Genomic DNA, 11,859 nt, shown 5'->3' with positions numbered 1-11,859 from the left:
TTATTTTGCTGACAATTTTCCAAGTTACAAGGGTGTGAAATTAGTAAGGTAGGTTGACGCACTTGTTGGCGCTGATGATTGGGAATCTGAGAAATGTTGCAATGTTGAATGTTGAAGGACCCTTTGTCGGGTTGGTAATTTTGTGAACTTCCCATGTTACTCATATTATGTTGTAGAACATAATATGCGGGACTAGCCAGTGAACCAGAGAACGGAGTATAAGCACGGCTCATAGGTACATTAATTTACACTAAATCTCTACTTAAGGTACCGATATGTCATATCATTTATTGCCTTTTTGGCAAACAGTTGCGACTTAGTGTCTATTTTCTTAAGTTCCACAGCCCAAGTCATAGCTATCTTGTCATAATCATCGGGAGGTGTCTTTGGCCGTTTACGGGCTTTCGCCAATAACTCTTCGTTTGCGTTGAACTTAGCCCTTTTGGGAGGTCCACCAGGCTTGTAAGGTGCATGTTCATTCCGAAAATATGTTTATTCTGAGATATGCATTGTGACTATTTCAATAACAAGGGTGAGGTTTCTTGGCAATATAATTTCATATGAAACATCAATAGTAGAAATTAATAAAAAGATAAATAATTGTACACATAATTATGCATGTGATAGTAATAAACACATATATTACTTACAGGAGTTGTATTTAATTCGATCCCTTTTATCTCGTCCTCATCTATCATGGTATTTACAGACTCCGTAGGCTCTTCTAAATCAGTCAAGAATTTCATTTCGTCATAGTACCACAACGTCGGCTCAACTACTTCGTCTGAACCAGCACCACTTCGTTTAGAGATTTTTTATTCGTCTTAACTCTTTTCGGAAATTTGTTCGCAGAGAATTAATTTTCTCAACCCAATGCCTTCCTGTCACATTCTGGATATCTTTTGTTGTACTTCTGCAGTAGCTCATCGTACTGCTCGTTCTTCTTTGTCCTGTTGTTGTAAGGCCTTGCACTTATTGTCCCACAATGCCGGTAACGAACAGTACATCTCTATAACTTCCAATAAAAACTTCCTTTTGTCAGTATTCGCCGTTACTGCCAAACAACACAACTAGAGCGAAGCAAAAGAAGAGCACAACACAGCATGTACGCGCGGAGAACTGGCAGGATATTTGCAAAAACTGCCCACACACGATACAATATATTTAAGATTGTACAATATATTTACAGACTTTTTGACTCCACTCAGTATATTGCGCAAACAGTTTTTCACTTTCAATGTAGCTGACTCACGGTCAATATTATTGCTCGACCCGAAATTTACATCAAATATTGACCGTGTATAGGAGCCTTTATAGTACTTATTTTGCAAGCTATAATGTGAAGTTATAGGCTGTCTACGGTAACAAGGCATGGTAGAGTAACTAATAGAATAAACTCCGACAGAGACCACATCACAAGCGCTTCTTAATAGAGAATATTAGTAGAAAATACTACCTACATAACGAGAATCAAATAAGTATATTTTAGTGTTGAGTCACAATTTATATATTTTTGTATTGTCGATAAAGTATTTCCCTTGTTTGTAGAAATTCATTATGATAAAATAACATAGAACATTTGTATTACAAGAATTAGTAGCTTTATCACACTTTTAGTTATTCTTTATACAGTTTTTTTTAATAATTGGTTTTAAATTGGAGCTTTGGCACGACCAAAAAGTGCTCTCATAATTTAATAATGATTTCGTTCTTTAATGGACTTATTGTACATTATGAACATAATAATTTGCATCATACACTAAGAAAATTATTTACTAATATATAAATTGGCATAGTTTTATATTATTAAATTTATAGACTTGATAAGCACAGTTTCAAACAAAATGAATAATAAGTAAGCAAGATGGATCAGAGCTCAATACAACCACAGCTACTGTAGACAGGATGCTGCCTGGAGGTGTACAAGTAATATAATAATAAGATAAAACTTCTCTCGCTGTGGGGCAGATTGAAAATACACGTTTTATACTAGTAAAACCTCTCCTCCATAGCCTCTTATCTCCCAGGTGTAATGGATTAGCTGAATAATGGTAATATTGTGATGTCTAGAGGAAAGTACTATATCTGTGATCTATTATAACCACAGCTACAGCTACTGTGGACTGAATGCTGCCTGAAGGATGTGTGGGTATTTTCGTTATAAGAATGAAATTCTCTCGTTGCGGGCGGATTGAAAATACATGTTTCATAAAACCTCTACTCCATAATCCTCTTAACTTTAGTCTTTTTACGTACTTCTTACTAAAATGTAACTGCACCTATGTGTTATTCTCTAATGCTATAGTTCATTTTTATAAGACAAAAAGAGTATAGAAAGTATTTTACAGTAAGTAATAATTTGAGAAAAATATTTAATCATCAGATGATCATAAAAAGCAGCAGAAAAAATTGCGTAGCCTATTTAGTAATTCTTTGCTGTTTTTACTTACGTTTTTGTATCTCTTTATTCTAGACGTAATTCCTCAAATTACGTTCTTTATACCTAGAGATATACAGGGCAATTTACCTGTATTAATTTAACAATTACATTTTAAATTTCAAATAAAGAACATAACTAATATGTTGATCATATACAGGATTTTTTAAATAATCTTAGAAAAATAATAAGAAATAATGCAGAATTTAAAAAAGTTTGTATAAACACGTGTCCTTCTTTGTATAACACCAAATATTAGTTACAGGAATTTAACCCAGCATTAATGTTTGTGTAATTTTGCTGAAACACTGAGAAAAAGTTGAAGAGCCTTGTAAGAGTACTTGGTAAGAGATTTTCTTAATGGTAACAGCTGATTTCAAGCTAACTTGTGTCTAAGGACAACTCCCAGGTCAGATAGTAATGCCTCTCAATGTACTGTTCTCATATGCCTTCAAAATAATCTAGGGATTAACTAGGACATCGACTGTTCAACGATAAAGCTTAGTACAAAACCCCCTATTAAAGATAATTACACTCAATCTAGCACCGAAGCTATAAATATAATGGAACTCAGATTTTCAGGGATGTTTCTTAAAACAGTAGATATTTAAGACGATTTATGGAGAAGATAAAACACCAGACTATGGGGTATGAAATGGAAAAATATTGCTACAGACATATTTAAAACAATATTTAATTATAAAAATTACAGATTTAACTGTAGAGTTAAAGCACTGACCTTAACAGCTAAGGCAGCTTATAACATTTATTCCAAAAATTTCAAAAACTTACATAATAACGCAGTGTAATAGGATATTTATATAATTATCGAATATATACTCCATTTGCCGTAAATAAAGAAGTCATATTTAAATGTCAACAGTATATACAACGTATAGTGTTAAATCACTACTAAACCTATCTTTGTACATATGTTAGCCAGTTGTCACTTTGTGGCAGTTTTTTCTGACAAAATAATATATTTACAGTTAAATATTCTTGATATAAATGTATTATATAAGTAATACAGTTATGATTATCTAGTTTTTATTATTGAATACTAAAACATTTTCTTGTATTTAAGAAAATAAAGACAAAATACAAATATTACGAATTAAAGTTTTGGTATTATTGTTCTGTCACAAATCAGAATAGCCACCTATGGTTATGTTTATTTTAAGTAGTCGGTAACAATAAGGCTGAGGAGCTTATATATAATCGCCTTCAGGAGGTAAGTTCATATTTATTAAGTGTTATCTCACAGGTAAGCAGTTTTATGGTTGGTACTTAATACCTAGCTCATTATATCTTAACATTTATAAAGTGAATTAAACATTTAGTGTTTAGTTTCATCATAACTTATATTTGTGCTATATCGTATTGCTTTTATCTTATGAATTTAATGTGAAGAGGAAAGAAACAGCCAACAAGGATATAAATACGCTTATGTTTTATATGTTAATTTTAATGAATATTATTAATAACAAGATGGATCAGCCTTCGCTGAGGCTGCATACACAATTTTTATTTATACAGTTTTTCAGTTTATTCTTTGATACATTTCTTATTCCTATCATGGTTATCCACATAGTCATGAATGAAAAAGTTGCACTGATGGTCAGTCCACGAAAATCAAATGGAGTGATATATACACCATCATCGTAATCGATACTACCTGTATATAAATAAAGATTCATTCAAAAGTCATGTGTTTAAGTCATTGTTTAGGATATTATGCTAACTAGTACTAGATAGTATAATACTGGACAGATATAATAAAACTTAATGTTATTGTTCTTTCGAGTCAGAGACTTCACTAACTCTCAGCCAGTTAAAATAATTTCTTTTTATTTGTATTAAAAGTTACTAAGCTGTCAATACTTTTTACTAATACTATTAAAAATACATTAAATACAGAGTACTAATTTCAAATGAGCAGTGAGAACAGTACAATAACATTATAGTCGAGGTTAGCTTTAAATAACACAATACTGAATAACGTTAGGTAGTTTCTTAAAATACGTACTTAATATTATCTTTATACTATACAGTTTAAATTATAGTTACTTCTACAAACTAGTTATTTGGCAAGTGCTAAATTAAAATCGTTACTTATTTTTCATTCACCTATAACTCCTTATCCTACCTTTTGGGCTATAATAATGCCAATAATACTGTTAAAGGTCTAATAAAAATACTTCTATGTGGTTTTCTGTTAGTTAATTTCCTTTAAAATAAAAACAAAACTGAAACAGTTATTTTTTAGATCATTATCAGATGAAATTGTTTCTACCGAGCTTGTACGTCTTTTATGAATAATTATGGATCGGAAACCCACGAAAATAAAAAAAATCGTTCTAGAATTGTTTTTCTATTAAGAAAACTAGTTGATTGTGTACCATCTCAATATACTAGAATTATATTAATATTTTTCTCTTTTCCAGTCTATATTGAGCTGTGGTACAATTTTCTGGGTAACTTCAGTAAAAGTAGCAGAGCTTTCTCTGTAACATAATAGTCACGTAGGATCATTAATGAAGCACATTTTACTTTATAAATCCAAAATTATTAAGTCTTAACATCTTACGGTTATAATTGTATATACGAGTGTCTAATATATAGTTATGTATGCAGAGAAAAATTTATCTTATCGATGTAGTTCTATAATACATTAGTTGAATACTCTTAATTATAATTTACTGGATATTCCTTTAGCCAGAGTGCTAAATTTATGACCCATCCTCAAAGTATGGGCTCCTGCCTTTACAATAGATTAAGAATAACAGAATTCAACTTAAACAATGGGTCAAAAGTCAAACTCAATAATGGATGGTATTACATTTTTTTATTGTATACGCAAATTTTTAAATGAACCTGTGACAGAAGTATTTCTTTGTTAGTTTTACATATTGTTGATGTAAGATTATTTATTTGAGTAATTGTGATCTTCTATTTATTACCTGGTTTAAATTCAGATACGATCGCGTTGATTTTTATTAAACTTTTTATGTACCTATTTGTCTTAATTTGAACCTTTCATGTTGTTTGGTTCGAGTATGTATTATATATTATTTATATCATTTTCGTCAGATTGTTGTGCCTTGCTAGTTATATAAGTGTTTTGTTTATCTGTTTCAGGCCTAAGTCGTTATAAACTATAATATTAGAGAAGATAAAGCATACAAAAACTATAAGCATTACCTTTCCCATCAAGCATATTCTATGGTTTGGGAATGCAAATAAATATTACATAATGCATTATTCAGTGTATTATTCATATAATATAAGTTTTAACATCTATTGCATTGATTGATAATGTTTTATATATATATGTATATCAAACATTATATATATATATATATATATATATATATATATATATATTCTTAGTAAATTTAAATAAATTTGCTAATATAAAATGTATAAGTACTCTTTACTATAGACCTACAAAATCAGAATTCTTAGGAGTTTATGAGTTAAATATACTTAATTTAGTATAACGCTACCTGTGTTAAGAAGAGTTGAACCAGCTACGCAAATGCAGTACTATAAATCACTTTAGTTTCATACAGATGAAGGGGTTGTTGTTGAAATTATACCATTTTCTTTGGGAGCATCGAACCAAAACTGGAGGTAATAAAATGGTCTGGTAAACATGATCTTCACGGGTTGACTTCTGTCAGAGTGTGTTGAAACGTCATGTTCACTTTCAACACCGACTTTGTTTACCATTCGTAATATAGAAAACTATTATGGATTTATATTTTTTTTTGCTAGAATTGAACCTAAAATTTAATATGTGTGAAAACTATATTCTCCTTAATTTCTTAATAACAGAAATTAGGACATGAGTTTTTGAATGTTAACTTATTCTTTATATTTAATATAAAGAATATAGTGTACACGTTATTTATATGTGGATATAAGTGTAATGCACTGGGAAGAACCACATTTCTCCAATCGTACTTTATTTTGTATAATATATAACGATGATATATGTTCAAATTCCTGGTGCTCTTTATATTTTCGACAATCATCTTAAACAATAAGAAGTTGTGGGAAAAAGTATAATGAGCACAAACATATGTTCCAGAGTTTGGTATTGTATTCGTTGCCAGTTGCACGGTGTTCTTCACCAGGTGCATTTATATGATGTTACTATTATTTAGTAAGGATTATAAAGATAAGTAGTCTCGGAATCATCTTAAAACACGGTATTCAAGGCTAGTCTATTATTGCCTGAAACTGTGTACGAGTAGATCGTGCATAAGTAATTCGATGGGTCTGTTATGCGATGCATAATACAAGCTATATTGACCTCTGGCTATTAGTACTGACTACTAGCCGTCATCTATACCTTAATTAACGGTATAATTTGAAATCTTGTAGCCTAATGTGTGACATATGAAGAACAGTAGAAACCAACGTTATATTAAAACACACGCTAGCATAGATGTAGACTTTTGAGTTCGTATTTATAATTTTTAACATTTGTTTGACTCAAAGTTGTTTTATACAGTGGTTTTGAATACCAGGCCAACGATTGTCTATGTCTTAATATTTGTGCAACTGATCTTATTATAGAGGTAATGGGATCATTGTTAAAAGGAGAAAACCTTATTAATTGACTTTATAATTTGAAGCATAGTCCTATATTTCATTTTTAGTTTTAAGCAACAAGCATTGAAATACAAAATTAAGATACATTTATTATATTTATATTCGATTATATAAGATTAATTTAATTATTAATTTTGTTTATTCCAATTATATTATTTACTAATTTGCTCTTATGATAAACAGTTCGGCATACAGTATTTTGATATTTGTTCATGTAATGTTTTAGTGCGTGATATCAAATTATTTTTCAACGTTGTATTTAGTATAAAACTCAACTTTATATTTAGAAAAATGCCTTTCTTTAGTAATTTTTTAAACATTTGTATTGAAATTTGGTAAATTATGGTGAAATGTTTAAATTCCAAAATAATGTAAATAATCGATAACCGTTAATATTACCGTAATACCGTAAAATACCGTAAAGGTCTATTCACACACATCAGTTGAGTCACAGTTCCGTCACAGTTCAGTCTCAGTTCAGTCACAGTTCCGTCCGGAATTCGTCAGTCAACTGTCCGTCAGTTGGCTTCAGTCAGTCGTCAGTCACTTTATACAGTGATCTTACAGTCAAGCTTATTTTATCATGAGTGAATTAAATTGGATAATATATAATTACCTCAATGGCTGATTTTACTATAGTAGAGTTAGCTGCAATAGCGATAGCCTTAGATAACGAAGAGATTGAAAATAAGAGAAAAAAGCGAAGGATATGGGTTCATGATTTATGGAAGAAGAGGGAAAGTCAGGGAGAGTTTCATCACGTTATTTAAGGGACTAATGGACGATGAAACTAAGTTCTTTAAATATTTTAGGATGACCATTTGATGATCGTTATGATCGTAACAAACAGTATTTAAAATATAAACTCAACACAGAAATACAACTTTTATATAAAAACGCAATCCTAATAGCAAACACATCCGTCATGCGACCGTCAGGCGTCCGAACAATCCAAAAATATCGGTGGCAAGAAATCTGAAAATGACTGACGGACGCCGGCAGAGCGACTGACGGACCTGCGCTGGAACTGAGCCGGATGAGTGTAGATAGCGCAACAGAAAATCCATCAAAGAATAAATTTTTTGACTGTGACGTGACTGATGTGACTGACCTGTGACGCGCCGGAACTGATGTGTGTGAATAGACCTTAATACTGTAATAACCATAAATATTATTAAAAACAAATGAGTAAAATTTACTATAAAATTTTTATGTAACAATAAACTCTATTAACATTTTATTCCGTTTTAGAACGACTTTATTTTAATTCAAATATTACCTTTTGTTGTATTGAAAAAAATAATAAAAACATCCCTTACAAAGCAACATTGTGATGTACCATAATATGTTGCATGTAATTGTCATACTGTATACAGTCCTATTTACATATTCAAACAGTTTTACCACATTGTTTATGCTTACGAATAACACCGTATGAAATGCCTCTATTGAAGAGTGTGTTTTCATATTTGCTTTCCTGTGACAGTGCGGTGAAAGCTCTGTGTTGTTTCACCAAGTACAGTGCACCGCGCCGCACCGTGCCTGTGTCCGGTGATTGTATCATGTTTGTCAACAAACACTCAAACCCCAGAGGGTTGGATCAGCAAAACGCATATACATCCCCTAACCAATTCGCTAGTTAAAAGCGGCTATGAAAAACAATAATAGGTTTTGGCTAATTCATCAAGTAACGTAAAACCATGAACAATTTTAACTCTCTTTGATGGTAAACCACAAAATAAAACTGTATTTGACTGCTGTTTGAATGTCGCTTCTTTGTTATATCAAATAAACTGTTACTGCGATATATATATATAATGTATTATACACAAATTAAAAGTGCTCAATATCATCATCAGAATGTCTGGTCTGTTATAATTCTATACACTGAGTCATTATAAAATTATGTAGTAAGTGTTGGGAAAATAAGGTTATATGTTTTATAAAATCACACGCCCAGTGTATTAAGTTAAAAATATATATTTATTCTGATGTTGGAACAATGTAAATATATTCACTAATGTTCAGCCGTATCACGTGGCGTGACACGCACCATCATGAAACTCACTGTTGATCTTACGAAATTAAGCTAAGGCACGATTTCAGGTCTATAGGGCTGTAATTGTTTTTATTATGTCGGATAGACAGATAGATAATCAGTTACCCAAACAGAAGTTATATTTTTCCAGCCCCATGAGACATATGTTTCACTAAAGTACAACAAACTGACAAATACATTATTTTATGTACGACGAATATTAGTCATAGTTTTAAATTACATTAATTTACATACTCCTTTGGAAACTTCATTTAAACTATATACGCTTTAGAACTATAGATTCTTTGTTAAAATGATTTCTTTAATTCTTATAGTTTCTTAAGGATTTTATGAGTAATAGTGCTGTCAATGAATTTGAGTTAAAATAATCGAGAATATTTATGTTTTTAAAATATTATCAAAGGTTGGTTTCCTGAGAGTTCTAATAAACAATCCCGTTTCCTTCCTTCGCCCTGTGCTGCATAATAGCTTTACTGTAACTCTTTTTTTTTCAAACAGCCCATATCATGAATCGGCCGGACCTGTTTAAATATTCACGTGTTTATATTAATAACAGTAGTCCTTTAGTAAAAAGACAGTTATTCTCACTTTGCAGTTGCATCCTTTTCTGTAATAAGTGCAGTAGAACAACAGATTAAATTATTATTCAAACCACCAAAAATCGAGTAGATATTTAGTTATAACAATGATAATGAAAGTCATTGGCTGAGAATGAGCGAAGCCTATCATTCCAGTGGCTGAATAAGATGTATTTATATATATTGTTTCCGCATGTTATCAGGGAAACGAATTAGCCATTAAACTTGAAAGTTTGCGTCAAGTAAATAAAAGGAACCCCAACGTTGAGTTCGGTGTTATATAATAGTGTATGTCACGCTGTTGTATTTTGAGCGAATACCTTTACATTATTCTTATGGGTTATTATGATAGAAAAATTATCTTAGATTTTAAGAAGTGCCAATTTTTTCATAAATAAAAAAAATGAAAGTAAAATGTCAATTTCATTAAAAAGATTTAATTTCAGCACAATATGTCGATATGTCTGCAGTATTCTTTAGTTGTAACAACCTCACTAGGGCACCGCAACATGTATCATTAATATGGAACCTAACTTAATTAACAAAAAGTAAAGGTATTGAATGAAAAAATATCTTGGCAAAGATTTCATCGTCAAATTTTAAATTTTGTATGAGATAGGGAATTGAAGCCTATCACTCAATAGGGAGACCTAAATGCTATTATGTTATGATTGTTTGCCAGCCCATCTGACCGCATGACGTATCGAGCAATAGATGTGAGACAAAGCCTTTTACGAGACACGTGGTGTGGCTTACACTATCCGCGAGTTTACTTAAACATAAAACTTCGTTTAGTGTACTTTTTAAAAATTTAACCTTCTAACTTAAATGCTTTAAACATTGTTTAACTAATGACTAAACATTTAATTATGAATAGCTGTTTGTAAATCGTGCATAATGTAGGTAAAATAAATTATAGTTGAGCGTTTGTCATGGCTCGTGCAGATTTTGTAACTAACGACTACAGAAGCAGCATTTTGTAAGTGAGATATACTTTGTTAGTACTCCAGCTTCTGATTGATAAGGTAAGCAAACAAGTAATACTGTTTCAGTTGTCATGACATGCATATATTGTAACTATCACATACAGGGGCAGCAGATGTTAAGCTAATGATATTTTGATATACTACAGCTACTATTTTGATAATGCTAGTACTACAGCATCCGGTATTTAAGGTAAGCGACCAAGTAATACTTTGCCGGTTGTCATGGCATGCAGATTTAGTAACTATCGTATACAGGGGTAAGAGATCTTAAGCTATTTATATTTTGCTATCACTTAATACCGTCTAGCAACAAACTCGAGGATCATGTATTTAATGTAAGTGAACAAGTGAAGCTTAGCTGGTGGCCATCACTAGAACCTTCTGCGGATACACTATCTGCACATGTTCAGTTCTCTGCTAACCATCCCGTCTCACAATTTCTAGCTTACCATTCTCCTTTACTATCTTACCTACATTTCCTACCCATAAAATGTATAATTAAATTCTTAGGAAGCTGGAGACCCCGACTGGGCCTCCAAAGGCCTTTTAAAATAACTATTATCTAATAAATGATTGATATATTTCAATTATTTTCTCTACATGACAATGAAGTAGATGTAGACGAGAGTTGCAGATCTTGAGTTGAAGACATTTCGTTAGCAGGTTAAACCACCACCACTAGCACCACCACTGGTAGCAGGTTACCTTCTACCAGTTAATGTGATCCTTCGTTAGTTTATAGAACTTAACAGTTAATGCTGGATCGGTTTTGCTAAGTTTTATGAAGGTATTTAAATACATATAAGTATAACTTTTATGTTCACAATACATTTTACTATCGATTGTACAGGTGCATTTATAATCGATTCATCTTTTTATATAGACAGATATGTATATTTAAACAGTTTTACTGCACAAGTAAAAATCTAATAAAGGGAAAACAGGTAAAATAGATTTGTGAGATTGTAACATTCAAATAAAACAGTTCTTTATACAATACTATTTATATCAGTGTGCCCATTCAAGCTGTCATGACATGTAGACATGTAGCTCTCATACTTATTTATACGAAAATTATGTACTTAACGTTAGATTCTGTTAACAGCAAACCTAGAGGAGATGCTAAGGTAGGTAATACAACCTGTATTATCATTCCTAATCCATCAGGTAACTGGATTT

The 11,859-nt window shown here is 31.4% G+C and overlaps 1 pseudogene; it reads right to left on the bottom strand.

Annotated features, from left to right (window-relative positions):
* Positions 1-258: 258 nt before the first annotated feature.
* On the bottom strand, positions 259-8,621 carry LOC124358364 (annotated as a pseudogene).
* Between the last annotated feature and the right edge of the window lie 3,238 nt (positions 8,622-11,859).

Source organism: Homalodisca vitripennis, chromosome 3 (genome assembly GCF_021130785.1).
Source record: "Homalodisca vitripennis isolate AUS2020 chromosome 3, UT_GWSS_2.1, whole genome shotgun sequence".
Classification (NCBI taxonomy): Eukaryota; Metazoa; Arthropoda; class Insecta; order Hemiptera; family Cicadellidae; genus Homalodisca; species Homalodisca vitripennis.
The sequence above is the reverse complement of the archived record's forward strand: the minus strand, read 5'-3'. Positions and strand labels throughout refer to the sequence as shown.